Genomic DNA, 15,303 nt, shown 5'->3' on the forward strand with positions numbered 1-15,303 from the left:
CCCATCCAGGCTGTACCTGTGATCGTCCCTCTGGAGCTAGTGTCCAGTAGCCTAAGAAGCAAATCCATCCTGCACGCAGGTGAGTTCACTTCTTCTCCCCTAAGTCCCTCGTTGCAGTGAGCCTGTTGCCAGCAGGACTCACTGAAAATAAAAAACCTAACAAACTTTTTCTAAGCAGCTCTTTAGGAGAGCCACCTAGATTGCACCCTGCTCGGACGGGCACAAAAACCTAACTGAGGCTTGGAGGAGGGTCATAGGGGGAGGAGCCAGTACACACCACCTAGTGGTTAAACTTTTAAATTTTGTGCCCTGTCTCCTGCGGAGCCGCTATTCCCCATGGTCCTGACGGAGTCCCAGCATCCACTAGGACGTCAGAGAAAATACATTTAGTAGCACAAGCTGATGCAATTATGTGAACCAAATATTAAATATATCCTTCTGGATTTTGCTTTCAAAGCTTAAGCTCATAGAAAAAGCTAAAAACTTGTGCCATCTACACCATTAAAATTTTCCTTTTGTGCACAGTTTCCTTGCCCATTACAGCTGACGTATATTTTGTATGCCTTAAGTTTCCAGCAAGCCCGCTAGTGCAATTCAGGGATTTTAATCACTGGATGGTTGCTTCATCCACATCTCTTTTTACGGCTGTAACATTAGTTAATGATGTTACATAAACAGCTGTGGATTTCTCTACAATATACAGTTTGGAACTTGAAATGGAAAATTTCAGACATCATACATCAAAACTAGTCTGTAATACAGCACGTTTCCTATTATTTACTAAAAAGTCAGGCCCCCTGGACAACTCCAACATTCAGAAACCTTGCATGGTAGACTTTATGCACTGAAAACTCATCACTGTAATGGTGTGTACACACGGTGAGATCCTTGCTATCCCCGATATTCACTTTGCGATTTCCCCTGAACTCCCCGGAGCCCAGCACCACCGATTTTGACTAACTTTTCTTGAGATATGGACTATGTGTGCTTACGATTTTGGCTTATGTGAGATGTAATGGACGCGAGATGAAATAGATAGTACACAGATCTAGCAAGGATTGACTTGCCTGCAGTCTATCTTTTCTTGCGATACCGACCTGGTGGGACCGAATCGGGATCGCAAGTGGCATAACACCTTGCGATTTGCACTAACTTTTCTTTTGCGATTTTGACTATATAGTCAAAATCGAAAGAAAAAATCTCACCGTGTGTACACACCATAATAAAGTTCAGCTGCAAAAATATTTGCAAATGACAATAATAGTGTTTATACAAGCACAAAAATAAGTTTTCTTTGAAACTTCAGAATCATTTAGCTGAATAGTAATATATATATAGATAAATATATTATATACATAAAATGTGTGTCTGTATGGAGTGTTTTTTTTTAATTATTATTATATGCATGTTTCATTGTCATTTATTTTAAATCTCACATTTCTTAGAAGTCATACACGAGTTAGAACCCATGACCTGTTACAATGAAGGTAGACATCATACTGATCAAGCTACAGTATTTGCACCTGCATAGCTACAGTAGCCTGCATATTATAATTATATGAAGCTACTTAGAATTGTTAATTCAAAACCTTTGTAACTAGGCAAATCTATGTAGTGTGCAGCCACACACACTACATACTGTAAGGTCTGCTCAGTCATCACAATGCTGATTATTTCTCTGACATTTATTTTACAAGTGTCATACTCAGGATTAGAAAGTTGTGAGTTCTAATCCTTGGTATGACACTTTTTAAATGTGTATCTATAATAAAGAGGACCGACTTGTAAGGTGCAGGGACCAGTGGGGGAGGGGCGTCAGCCACGGAAGAGATAGCGGCGACTGTCAATTAACGTAATTGAATGGTGTAGCTGAACACGGAACAGGAGAGGTGCCCCCCTAAAGAGCAGGAGCTCGGCGGCAGCAGACTCCCTTGCCTCCCACAGTTACGCCTCTGAGTATGAGCATACTCCGCTCCTGTGACATCAGACTTTCTACAGTTTGATCGGCTATCTGCTCTGAAGGACCACTGAGAAGCATCCTTGAATTTTCAGCCCACATCAACAGCTAATTTATAGAATGCCAAAAGGCAATACAGCTGGAAGAATAACAGGACATAATGACCCACAAAGAGGGTAGAGAGTGTGGAACACTAGACCTGCTTCCCAGGTCTAGTCCATTTCCTGGATTAACACGCTAGGTGGCCCAGTGCACTTAGAACGCGGTGAGGTAAATGGCTCAGGTGCCACTGGCTTGTTCCAGAGCAAGATTTACACACAATATATGAGCCAAAGGGTTCATGTGGGCATTATACACAGGTGCAGCAGTATATACTGCTGGAAATTTGGCGAGTTTTGATCAGAGATGCGCGGAAAAGGTAGGCAGGTGAGGCTTTGCCTTACCTGCCATAGACTTTTGGCTCCAGAGTTTTGATTATAAAAAAATTATTAGAATAATACAAAGATATTTATAATATATTCTATTTTTCGTATAATTTATAAAGTCAAAACTCCGGCTTATACTTTAGTATGATAGGAAAGGCTCTGCCTCACCCCACCGCACATCACTGAGTCCCACCTATGGTAACATTTAAGTGCATAGAGAGAAAGTTTTTAAAATAGAAATATGAAAGTCAGACAAATTCTATCATCAGAGGAAAAAATAAGAATTTACTCACCGGTAATTCTATTTCTCGTAGTCCGTAGTGGATGCTGGGAACTCCGTAAGGACCAGGGGGATAGCGGGCTCCGAAGGAGGCTGGGCACTCTAAGATCTTTCTAGACTACCTGGTGTGCACTGGCTCCTCCCACTATGACCCTCCTCCAAGCCTCAGTTAGGATACTGTGCCCGGACGAGCGTACACAATAAGGAAGGATTTTGAATCCCGGGTAAGACTCATACCAGCCACACCAATCACACTGTACAACTCGTGATATGAAACCCAGTTAACAGTATGAAACAACAGAGCCTCTCAACAGATGGCTCAACAATAACCCGATTTAGTTAACAGTAACTATGTACAAGTATTGCAGATAAACCGCACTTGGGATGGGCGCCCAGCATCCACTACGGACTACGAGAAATAGAATTACCGGTGAGTAAATTCTTATTTTCTCTGACGTCCTAGTGGATGCTGGGAACTCCGTAAGGACCATGGGGATTATAACAAAGCTCCCAAACGGGCGGGAGAGTGCGGATGACTCTGCAACACCGAATGAGAGAACTCCAGGTCCTCCTCAGCCAGTGTATCAAATTTATAGAATTTTGCAAATGTGTTTGCCCCTGACCAAGTAGCAGCTCGGCAAAGTTGTAAAGCCGAGACCCCTCGGGCAGCCGCCCAAGATGAGCCCACCTTCCCTGTGGAATGGGCATTGACAGATTTTGGCTGTGGCAGGCCTGCCACAGAATGTGCAAGCTGAATTGTATTACAAATCCAACGAGCAATAGTCTGCTTAGAAGCAGGAGCACCCAGCTTGTTGGGTGCATATAGGATAAACAGCGAGTCAGGTTTTCTGACTCTAGCCGTTCTGGAAACATATTTTCAGTGCCCTGACAACGTCTAGCAACTTGGAGTCCTCCAAGTCCCTAGTAGCCGCAGGCACCACAATAGGCTGGTTCAGGTGAAACGCTGACACCACCTTTGGGAGAAACTGGGGACGAGTCCTCAATTCTGCCCTATCCATATGGAAAATCAGATAAGGGCTTTTACAGGACAAAGCCGCCAATTCTGATACTCGCCTGGTAGAAGCCAAGGCCAATAACATAACCACCTTCCACGTGAGATATTTCAGATCCACGGTTTTTAGTGGTTCAAACCAATGTGATTTTAAGAAACTCAACACCACGTTGAGATCCCAAGGTGCCACAGGGGGCACAAACGGGGGCTGAATATGCAGCACTCCTTTAACAAATGTCTGAACTTCAGGTACTGAAGCTAGTTCTTTTTGAAAGAAAATCGACAGAGCCGAGATCTGTACCTTAATGGAGCCCAGTTTTAGGCCCATATTTACTCCTGCTTGCAGGAAATGCAGAAATCGACCTAGTTGAAATTCCTCTGTTGGGGCCTTTTCGGCCTCACACCATGCAACATACTTCCGCCATATGCGGTGATAATGAGTTGCTGTGACCTCTTTCCTGGCTTTAATAAGCGTAGGAATGACTTCCTCCGGAATGCCCTTTTCCTTCAGGATCCGGCGTTCAACCGCCATGCCGTCAAACGCAGCCGCGGTAAGTCTTGGAACAGACAGGGCCCCTGCTGTAGCAGGTCTTGTCTGAGCGGCAGAGACCACGGGTCCTCTGAGATCATCTCTTGAAGTTCCGGGTACCACGCTCTTCTTGGCCAATCCGGAACCACGAGAATTGTGTTTACTCCTCGCTCTCTTATTATTCTCAATACCTTTGGTATGAGAGGTAGAGGAGGGAACACATAAACTGACCGGTACACCCACGGTGTTACTAGAGCGTCCACAGCTATCGCCTGAGGGTCTCTTGACCTGGCGCAATACCTCTCTAGTTTTTTGTTTAGGCGGGACGCCATCAAGTCCACCTGTGGACGACCCCATTGATTTACAATCATTTTGGAAGACTTCTGGATGAAGTCCCCACTCTCCCGGGTGGAGGTCGTGCCTGCTGAGAAATTCTGCTTCCCAGTTGTCCACTCCCGGGATGAACACTGCTGACAGTGCTAGTACATGATTCTCCGCCCATCGGAGAATTCTTGTGGCTTCTGCCATTGCCATCCTGCTTCTTGTGCCGCCCTGTCGATTCACATGGGCGACTGCCGTGATGTTGTCTGACTGGATCAGCACCGGCTGGTGTAGGAGCAGGGATTTTGCTTGACTTAGGGCATTGTAAATGGCCCCTAGTTCCAGAATATTTATGTGAAGGGCAGTCTCCTGACTTGACCATAGTCCTTGGAAGTTTCTTCCCTTTGTGACTGCCTCCCAGCCTCGTAGGCTGGCATCCGTGGTCACCAGGACCCAGTCCTGTATGCCGAATCTGCGGCCCTCCAGAAGATGAGCACTCTGCAGCCACCACAGAAGAGACACCCTGGTTCTTGGGGACAGGGTTATCAAGCGATGCATCTGAAGATGCGATCCGGACCACTTGTCCAACAGGTCCCACTGAAAAATTCTGGCATGGAACCTGCCGAATGGAATTGCTTCGTAAGAAGCTACCATCTTTCCCAGGACCCGCGTGCAGTGATGCACCGATACCTGTTTTGGTTTTAGGAGGTCTCTGACTAGAGAAGACAACTCCCTGGCTTTCTCCTCCGGGAGAAACACTTTTTTCTGGACTGTGTCCAGAATCATTCCCAGGAACATTAGACGTGTCGTGGGGACCAGCTGTGACTTTGGGATATTCAGAATCCAGCCGTGCTGGCGCAGCACTTCCTGAGATAGTGCTACTCCCACTAACAACTGTTCCTTGGATCGTGCCTTTATTAGGAGATCGTCCAAGTATGGGATAATTAAAACTCCCTTTATTCGAAGGAGTATCATAATTCCGCCATACCCTTGGTAAATACCCTCGGTGCCGTGGAGAGTCCAAACGGCAGCGTCTGGAATTGGTAATGGCAATCCTGTACCACAAATCTGAGGTACTCCTGGTGAGGATGGTAAATGGGGACATGCAGGTAAGCATCCTTGATGTCCAGGGATACCATGTAATCCCCCTCGTCCAGGCTCGCAATAACCGGCCCTGAGCGATTCCATCTTGAACTTGAATTTTTTTATGTTTGTGTTCAAGGATTTCAAATTTCAAATGGGTCTCACCGAACCGTCCGGTTTCGGCACCACAATAGTGTGGAATAGTAACCCCGGCCTTGTTGAAGTAGGGGTACCCTGAATATCACCTGCTGGGAATACAGCTTGTGAATCGCTGCTAGCACCGCCTCCCTGTCTGAGGGAGCAATCGGCAAGGCAGATTTTAGGAACCGGTGGGGTGGAGCCGCCTCGAATTCCAGCTTGTATCCCTGAGATACTATTTGAAGGATCCAGGGATCCACCTGTGAGCGAGCCCACTGATCGCTGAAATTCATGAGGCGGGCCCCCACCGTACCTGGCTCCGCCTGTGGAGCCCCACCGTCATGCGGCGGACTTGGAAGAGGAAGCGGGGGAGGACTTTTGTTCCTGGGAACCTGCTGTTTGCTGCAGCCTTTTTCCCCTACCTCTGCCTCTAGACAGAAAAGACCCTCCTTTTCCCCGCTTGTTTTTCTGGGTCCGACAGGACTGAACCTGATAAAATGGCGCCTTCTTAGGCTGTGAGGGGACATGGGGTAAAAATGCTGACTTCCCAGACGTTGTTGTGGAAACTAGGTCGGAGAGACCATCCCCAAATAATTCCTCCCCTTTATAAGGCAAAACTTCCATGTGCCTTTTGGAATCTGCATCTCCAGTCCACTGGCGAGTCCATAAGCATCTCCTAGCAGAGATGGATAATGCACTTACTTTAGATGCCAGCCGGCAGATTTCCCTCTGTGCATCTCTCATGTATAAGACTGAGTCTTTGATATGGTCAATTGTTAGCAGAATCGTGTCTCTGTCTAATGTGTCAATATTTTCTGACAGTTTATCTGACCACGCAGCGGCCGCACTGCACATCCATGCTGACGCAATAGCTGGTCTAAGTATAATGCCTGAGTGTGTATATACAGACTTCAGGATCGCCTCCTGCTTTCTATCAGCAGGTTCCTTAAGGGCGGCCCTATCCTGGGACGGTAGTGCCACCTTTTTAGACAAACGTGTGAGCGCTTTATCCACCCTAGGGGGTGTTTCCCAACGTAACCTATCCTCTGGCGGGAAAGGGAACGCTATTAGTATCTTCTTAGGAATTACCAATTTCTTATCAGGGGAAGCCCACTCTTCTTCACACACTTCATTTAATTCATCTGACGGGGGAAAAACTACAGGTAGTTTTTTCTCCCCAAACATAATACCCTTTTTTGTGGTACCTGGATGTAAATCAGAAATATTTAACACCTCTTTCATTGCCTCAATCATGCAGTGAATGGCCTTAACGGGCATTAAATTTGACTCATCGTCGTCGACACTGGTGTCAGTATCCGTGTCGACATCTACTTGTGCCATCTGAGATAGTGGGCGTTTCAGAGCCCCTGATGACTTTTGAGACACCTGGACAGGCACGAGCTGAAGACTCGGCTGTCCCACAGTCGGCATGTCGTCAAATTTTTTATGTAAGGAGTCTATACGTGCACTTATTTCCTGCCATAAACTCATCCACTCAGGTGTCTGCCCCCCAGGGGGTGACATCCCTGCTAAAGGCATCTGCTCCCCCTCCACATCATTATCCTCCCCAAACATGTCGACACAGGCGTACCGACACACTCCACACACACAGGGAATGCTCAAACAGAGGACAGGACCCACAAAAAGCCCTTTGGGGGGACAGAGTAAGAGTATGCCAGCACACACCAGAGCGCTATATATATACAGGGACTAACTGAGTTATGTCCCTAATAGCTGCTTTTCAATAAAATATATATATACTGCCAAATTTAATGCCCCCCCTCTCTTTTCCCTCTTACTGGTACTGTAGATTGCAGGGAAGAGCCAGGGAGCTTCCTTCCAGCGAAGCTGTGAGGGAAAAATGGCGCCAGTGTGCTGAGGAGATAGGCTCCGCCCCTTTTTCGCGGCCTATTCTCCCGCTTTTTATGGAATTCTGGCAGGGGTATTTACCTCATATATAGCCCCTGGGGCTATATATTGAGGTATTTTAGCCAGCCAAGGTGTTTTATTGCTGCCTCAGGGCACCCCCCCCCCCCCCCCAGCGCCCTGCACCCTCAGTGACCGGAGTGTGAAGTGTGTGAGAGGAGCAATGGCGCACAGCTGCAGTGCTGTGCGCTACCTTGGTGAAGACAGAGTCTTCATGCCGCCGATTTTCCGGACCATCTTCTTGCTTCTGGCTCTGTAAGGGGGACGGCGGCGCAGCTCCGGGACCGAACATCAAGGCTGGGCCTGCGGTCGATCCCTCTGGAGCTAATGGTGTCCAGTAGCCTAAGAAGCCCAATCCGGCTGCAAGCAGGCGAGTTCGCTTCTTCTCCCCTTAGTCCCTCGCTGCAGTGAGCCTGTTGCCAGCAGGTCTCACTGAAAATAAAAAAATCTAAGACTATTACTTTCTAAGAGCTCAGGAGAGCCCCTAGTGTGCATCCAACCTCGGCCGGGCACGAAATCTAACTGAGGCTTGGAGGAGGGTCATAGTGGGAGGAGCCAGTGCACACCAGGTAGTCTAAGATCTTTCTAGAGTGCCCAGCCTACTTCGGAGCCCGCTATCCCCCTGGTCCTTACGGAGTTCCCAGCATCCACTAGGACGTCAGAGAAATTATTTAACATTCACCCAAATACAGAGATAATCCTAGAGGTCATAAAAAACAGAGCACTGGAGAGAAGTTCCCGGAATACAGTACACAGTATCTCAGTGACCGCCATTCAATACACAGCCCATTCCAGCCACCGCCACGCAATACACAGAGCATCCCAGCCACTGCCATAATACAGCACTTTTGAGAATGATACACAATATCATCCCCACATTGTTACTTAACCCTCCAAAACTTACTTATTTAGTACCAGCGATACTAAGAATGGCCAAATCCTATTCAGGAAGGGGAGCTGCACCCCTTGTTAGGGGAACGGACACGGATGCTGAATAGCTTGGTCCTTTTGGATGAAGGAGGGGAACCCAGACCACTGTTCTCCACAGAAAACTTTGCCTTCAAGCTGACATTAAGAAATAACCATGTGGAGGAGTGTGTCACACTAACGACCCTGGCTTTAGTGTCCCTATAGAGATTGCAGACATACTGATCACTGACAGTCTCACCGCATCCCCTGTTAACAATACATTATATAAGTGTGAATGCTACATCTAGTTACTATTAATAGTTTTTACGGTTTAATACACTGCTCAAAAAAATAAAGGGAACACTAAAATAACACATCCTAGATCTGAATGAATGAAATATTCTTATTAAATACTTTGTTCTTTGTTCTTTACATAGTTGAATGTGCTGACAACAAAATCACACAAAAATGATCAATGGAAATCAAATGTATTAACCCATGGAGGTCTGGATTTGGAGTCACACTCAAAATTAAAGTGGAAAAACACACTACAGGCTCATCCAACTTTGATGTAATGTCCTTAAAACAAGTCAAAATGAGGCTCAGTAGTGTGTGTGGCCTCCACGTGCCTGTATGACCTCCCTACAATGCCTGGGCATGCTCCTGATGAGGTGGCAGATGGTCTCCTGAGGGATCTCCTCCCAGACCTGGACTAAAGCATCCGCCAACTCCTGGACAGTCTGTGGTGCAACGTGGTGGATAGAGCGAGACATGATGTCCCAGATGTGCTCAATTGGATTCAGGTCTGGGGAACGGGCGGGCCAGTCCATAGCATCAATGCCTTCGTCTTGCAGGAACTGCTGACACACTCCAGCCACATGAGGTCTAGCATTGTCTTGCATTAGGAGGAACCCAGGGCCAACCGCACCAGCATATGGTCTCACAAGGGGTCTGAGGATCTCATTTCGGTACCTAATGGCAGTCAGGCTACCTCTGGCGAGCACATGGAGGGCTGTGAGGCCCCCCAAAGAAATGCCACCCCACACCATTACTGACCCACTGCCAAACCGGTCATGCTGGAGGATGTTGCAGGCAGCAGAACGTTCTCCTTGGCGTCTCCAGACTCTGTCACATGTGCTCAGTGAGAACCTGCTTTCATCTGTGAAGAGCACAGGGCACCAGTGGCGAATTTGCCAATCTTGGTGTTCTCTGGCAAATGCCAAACGTCCTGCACGGTGTTGGGCTGTAAGCACTACCCCCACCTGTGGACGTCAGGCCCGCATACCACCCTCATGGAGTCTGTTTCTGATCATTTGAGTAGACACATGCACATTTGTGGCTTGCTGGAGATAATTTTGCAGGGCTCTGGCAGTGCTCCTCCTGTTCCTCCTTGCACAAAGGCAGAGGTAGCAGTCCTGCTGCTGGGTTGTAGCCCTCCTACGGCCTCCTCCACGTCTCCTGATGTACTGGCCTGTCTACTGGTAGCGCCTCCATGCTCTGGACACTACGCTGACAGACACAGCAAACCTTCTTGCCACAGCTCACATTGATGTGCCATCCTGGATGAGCTGCACTACCTGAGCCACTTGTGTGGCTTGTAGACTCCGTCTTATGCTACCACTAGAGTGAAAGCACCGCCAGCTTTCAAAAGTGACCAAAACATCAGCCAGAAAGCATAGGAGCTGAGAAGTGGTCTGTGGTCACCACCTACAGAACAACTCCTTTATTGGGGTTGTCTTGCTAATTGCCTATAATTTCCACCTGTTGTCTATTCCACTTGCACAACAGCATGTGAAATTGATTGTCAATCAGTGTTGCTTCCTAAGTGGACAGTTTGATTTCACAGAAGTGTGATTGACTTGGAGTTACATTGTGTTGTTTAAGTGTTCCCTTTATTTTTTTGAGCAGTGTATGTTTGAATAGATTATTTATGATATAAAGACCAATGACTTATGTATCAGCACTCCTACATATGTTTCCTTATATGTATTGTATAAGAAAAGATGGTCCTCATTGGAAAGGGATAATGCTGCTCGATTAGGGAGTTTCCAATGTGTGAGATAAGGTGCCTGGTTTTCCAATCCTGAGTCTACTTTATATCTGTTATGTATGGAGTGATCTCTCATGCTATGGAGCCACTGCCCCCCAGCAAACCCTAGGTACATGACCCTTACTCTCAAACTATCATATTTGCATAAAAGAACGATTACCCTCATTATGCTTGATTAAAAAGCCATAGCAAAGTTTGTTATTGTTTTCACTACAAGATGGTCTACCGCTCAACATATTTACCATTTGTCAGCCCTTCTGCTCATGGATACAACACTCACACCATAGGCGGTGCTACATAAGGTTGTAGCACCTAAAGTAAGTGCATCTCATGTGCGTAAAAATCACTCACCACTACCTCCGTCTGCACAACTGTACTTCCATACTAACAGTTGTTTGGTGGCAAGAATCAAGAAGGGGAAATGGGGAGGGAGCAGAAGGGACCACCAAGGAATGCCCATAGCTGCAACACTGTAGGGCCAACGCAAAGCCTAGGTGACACTCCACAATGTTTCTTACATTGGCAGGCATAATTTGGGCTCCTTAGACTGGTAATGTAAGTACTTAAACGTGATATTACAGTAAAGCACAACAGTCAGCATAGCACTGTCATGTAAAAGTGGCAGATATACATAGCAGCAGCCGCTACTCCATAGGAGGAGCTACAACTGCATTAAAAACACAATGAATGAAAATATGTTGCAGGCCCTGAGCTGCCTCTTATTAAATGGCTTTTAACAAAGACTGCACTTCAAAACAAGGTATGTCCATATTTACTTTTCTGCACACAGTGCAGAGAACACATGAAATATGTTGATGTTTACAGTATATAGTGAAAAATATATGTTATCCTTCAATATAAATAAAAATAAGCTATAGCTTCAAACCTGTCAATTATGAGAAAAACACACAAAAATGACACAGAATTATCAAATTAGTGCAGTGGTTTCTGAAGTATCTGGTAGCTGACCAGAAGGTCTTTCTGCACATTATCTACGTCACAACATGCACTCTCTTCCAGTTATGTTGCCCGAACATATACAGGATGACGCAAACAAAAAAAAAAAAAAAAAACACACACACACACACACCAACTCCCAGATGGTAAAGGTTAACAAAAAAGGCATAGTAGATGACAGTCAAAATTTTAGTACATAATGTAAAAGTGCACGGAATACACTTTATTTTCAATTGGTTTTGAATAGGCTATCGTAATTTCTTTGTGTAGAGCAGCCTTCTGTTTATTAATGGTTCTTGGTCGATGTTTGCAGACCTCAGTTGTCACATGGCCCACTTGGTTGTGTAGAGGCCATTCAAAAGCTGATGAGGATTGTTTTTCAACCAGTAATGAAAATTCTGCTTGTTAACGTAACCAGACAAATGAAAGTGAGCTTCGCCAAGATATTGCAGCGGTAACGACGGAAATGATCCGCCGAGTGATACGAAAACCTCGGCAATTGACTACAAAGGTGTATCACTAATGAAGGCCCCCATCTGGACGATATCATATACAAAAACAATTCAAAATAAAGTGTATTTCCGTGCACTTTTAGATTATGTAGTAAAATTTTCAATAGCATTTACCATGCCTTTTTTGTTAGCCTGGGAGGTTTTTGTTTTTTTACCTCACCCTGTACAATGAATACAAAATAGTTTTAATGCAGTTTACCATATACCCGACATTTTTAAATTTATGAGATACTATAATTCTAAGTAAACAGAAGAAAAAATACCTCATGAATTAACATTTTTTTCTAAGTATGAATAGCAAATATTGCATATATACATTTCTCAATTTGTTTATTGTTTTTTTTTGTTTGTTTACAACACCTTTAAAAATTAATACAATATTGCAGTTAAAAGCTTCATGTTTAAAAGTGTGTCAGGGCAAGTTTGTATAGTAAGTTCCAAGAGAAAGTCACTGATACCAACTCCATACAGTGTTGGTCTACCAATATCACATAATAATAAATAATAATAATAATAATACCAATTTCCTTTTGGCCATGGAAAACTTTTACAGATGTTACATATACACTGATGAGTGTGACTTTGTGCATTTATTATGTGAGGGAGATGTACTAGGTTTGTTTTCATGTTACATGACGCTTTTCCTCCCCCGCAATCATTTTCATAGGTCAGACAGACAGTGTAAACACGTCAATAAGTTCAGAATGTATTCCCATAAAAAAAGCATAACAAGCATTGAACGGGTAAATAAATATCTGACACCGCCATCCTGCAGGCACGCACTGAAGGCAACCTGCAGAATGGGCGCAGTGACCGTACTTGCACTATTCTGTGCAGGCCGCGTTCCTGTGTTAGCGCACATCTGTGGGTGCACCTGTAAGGGTGACCTGCTCCCTGATTATTTACAAATGCTGAATATTTCACATTTTAACACAATATGAAGTTGCCAATGACATACATACATGACATAGACGTAAAAGAAGCAAAAGAAGGTCAGGCACAGCAATAACAGACATGCGAGTCTGGCAGTGCTGGGCCAGGGTGGGGGTGACACACAGCAGGAGCACTAAGCCAGCACAGCTGGGAGACCGCATACAGAGAAGCATGTAGGCCTGTGGCAGCTCTGTACTGTGCCCAGGACCCTACATACTGTACATTATAATATATGACACAGGCCCCCTGCTACACACATACATACATACATACATACACACCCCTCTCTGTGTACACAGCCAACATGGCCTCAGCTCCAGCTCACAGGAAGCCTAACCTAGCGACTGTCACAAGCGCTCTTCTGATTGGACAAGAGTCCTGCAGTGAGAGCTGCCATTGGCCAACACTCCCGTCACTCAACATTGAGTTCCGCCCTCTACTTCCCCGCAAAGCTGCTGTGAGCTGACACATAAACAATCTCCGGCTCCATTCAGTGTGAGGGGCGGGGGGAAGACGGGAGACCCCGTGCCAGCATCCCCCCTTTCCCCGGTCACACAGAGCGGCCAGCCCCGGAGAGAGGTAGAGCAAATGCGGGCAGAGGGTTATGTAAAACCCAGGCCCCGCCCCCGGCACTCACACCCCCTGCCCATGCAGCAGCAGCACACCCCCTGCACAGCCAGCGCTGCATGTAAACAACCCGCACAGGGGGTCACACAGCCGGCCCCGACACTCACCGCTCTCCCCCTCCATGCCCACGGGGTACCGTGTCCTCCCGGCACACCCCCGACACTTCCCCGGAACTTTCCCCTTTGGTCAGGGCAGCAGCACACACCCCTCACCCAGCGGGTATCACCTGGGCACAGGGCTGCTGTCACGAGCAGCGGGCGCTGGCAGAGCTATGTATAGGGCAGCACCGCACACCCCCCGCCCTGCTGCCCAGCACCGCATGCCCCATCCCTGGCACAGGCAGCGGACATGTGGGGGTTTCCGTGCCCCGGGGATGCCCATGGTCCCCCTCACCTGTCGCCAAGCTCGGTGGGGTGTATCAGCCGCCCCGCTGCCGTCGCCCGTGTCCCCGCGCCGCCGTCTCCATGCTGCTTCTGCTTTGTTTTGTTTATTTCCTTCCTGACGGGTTCCCGGAAAGCGCGTGACTCCCCGCCCACGTGACGGGCCGGTGCACCAATCCGCGCCGCCTGGTACCCGGTCCCGGCCAATCCCAGCGCGCCTGTCAGGGGAGGCCGTGGGGGAGACGGGAGGGGGTTGGGGGGAAGAGATGTACAGAGCAGCAGCAGTGACCAGTGAGGTCCCGGGGCAGCAGCGGCCCCCTCCCCCCGCCCTACACCCAGCGGCCTGGGCATCACCTTGTGGCCACAGCAATCCCCACACCTGGGGCTCACTCCCCCATACTCTGTCACCTGTCACCTGCATGGGCTGGGAGGAGATGCCAGAGCTCTAGCGCTGCTTCTCCTATCCCCGGCCCCCAGGTGTCCGACCCATAGACAGGGATAATGCCCAGTATTGGGGAGGGGGATAAATATGATGTATGGGGCAGGGGTGCTATATAGTAAGGCAGGGGGAATCCCTTGGTGGGAGTGGTCACTATCTACATATTGGTGAGGAGGGGGCTATACAGCGAGTGTGGCGGCTGCTCTGGGAATGCCCTCATCATATCCTCCCCAAGTAATGTTACATTCCTGTAATTCCCCATTATATCACTATTGTATAAGACACAGCTGGAGTGCCAAAGGTTCCCCATCACTGGTACTAGAGGAAACCATTCTGCATGCCCAGTGATATATTGGGAGGCCCTGCTTGTCAACTGGTGTGTTATATAAGTGCAGTAGTAGATATGAGCAACATTGGGACGTTTTGTGGCATATTTGCATCATTTTGAATTTGACCAAATAATTCAACACCTTCCTTTGGCAAAATATAACCCCAAGGGGCATATTTACCAACGCTGTTGCAATTCATCTATCATGTTTGTTCTTGCCAGATATCTTCCTTGTTTTACCCTGACCACACCACAGAGCACATTGACATCCTTATTTATTATCTGCTTTGCAATGAAACACAGTGAACCACACGTGCATTGAAAGATATTATATTTACATATATTTATATATCGCCAGCATATTCCATTGCAATTTACAACTGGGAACAAAACAGTAACAACAATACTGAAACAACTGCATTATAACTGGCATACAAAGAAGGTACTGTTAAGGTCCCCATACACTTATGCGACTTCTCCGAGGGGAGAAGTCGCAT

At 46.9% G+C, this 15,303-nt stretch overlaps 1 protein-coding gene across 2 annotated transcripts in view; it reads right to left on the reverse strand.

Moving 5' to 3' along the window:
• The window catches only part of CREBRF (CREB3 regulatory factor), a 70,106-nt gene extending 55,890 nt beyond the window's left edge, over window positions 1-14,216 (reverse strand). Inside the window, exon 1 of one of the 2 annotated variants that reach the window (XM_063928064.1) lies at window positions 14,053-14,216. The gene's annotated coding sequence lies outside the window, so the exon portion shown is untranslated. Of the gene's footprint in view, window positions 1-13,313; window positions 13,377-14,052 lie in introns of those variants that run through there. The other variant, XM_063928065.1, reaches the window with a different exon arrangement.
• Window positions 14,217-15,303: the final 1,087 nt, after the last annotated feature.

Source organism: Pseudophryne corroboree, chromosome 6 (genome assembly GCF_028390025.1).
Source record: "Pseudophryne corroboree isolate aPseCor3 chromosome 6, aPseCor3.hap2, whole genome shotgun sequence".
In the NCBI taxonomy this organism is placed as follows: domain Eukaryota; kingdom Metazoa; phylum Chordata; class Amphibia; order Anura; family Myobatrachidae; genus Pseudophryne; species Pseudophryne corroboree.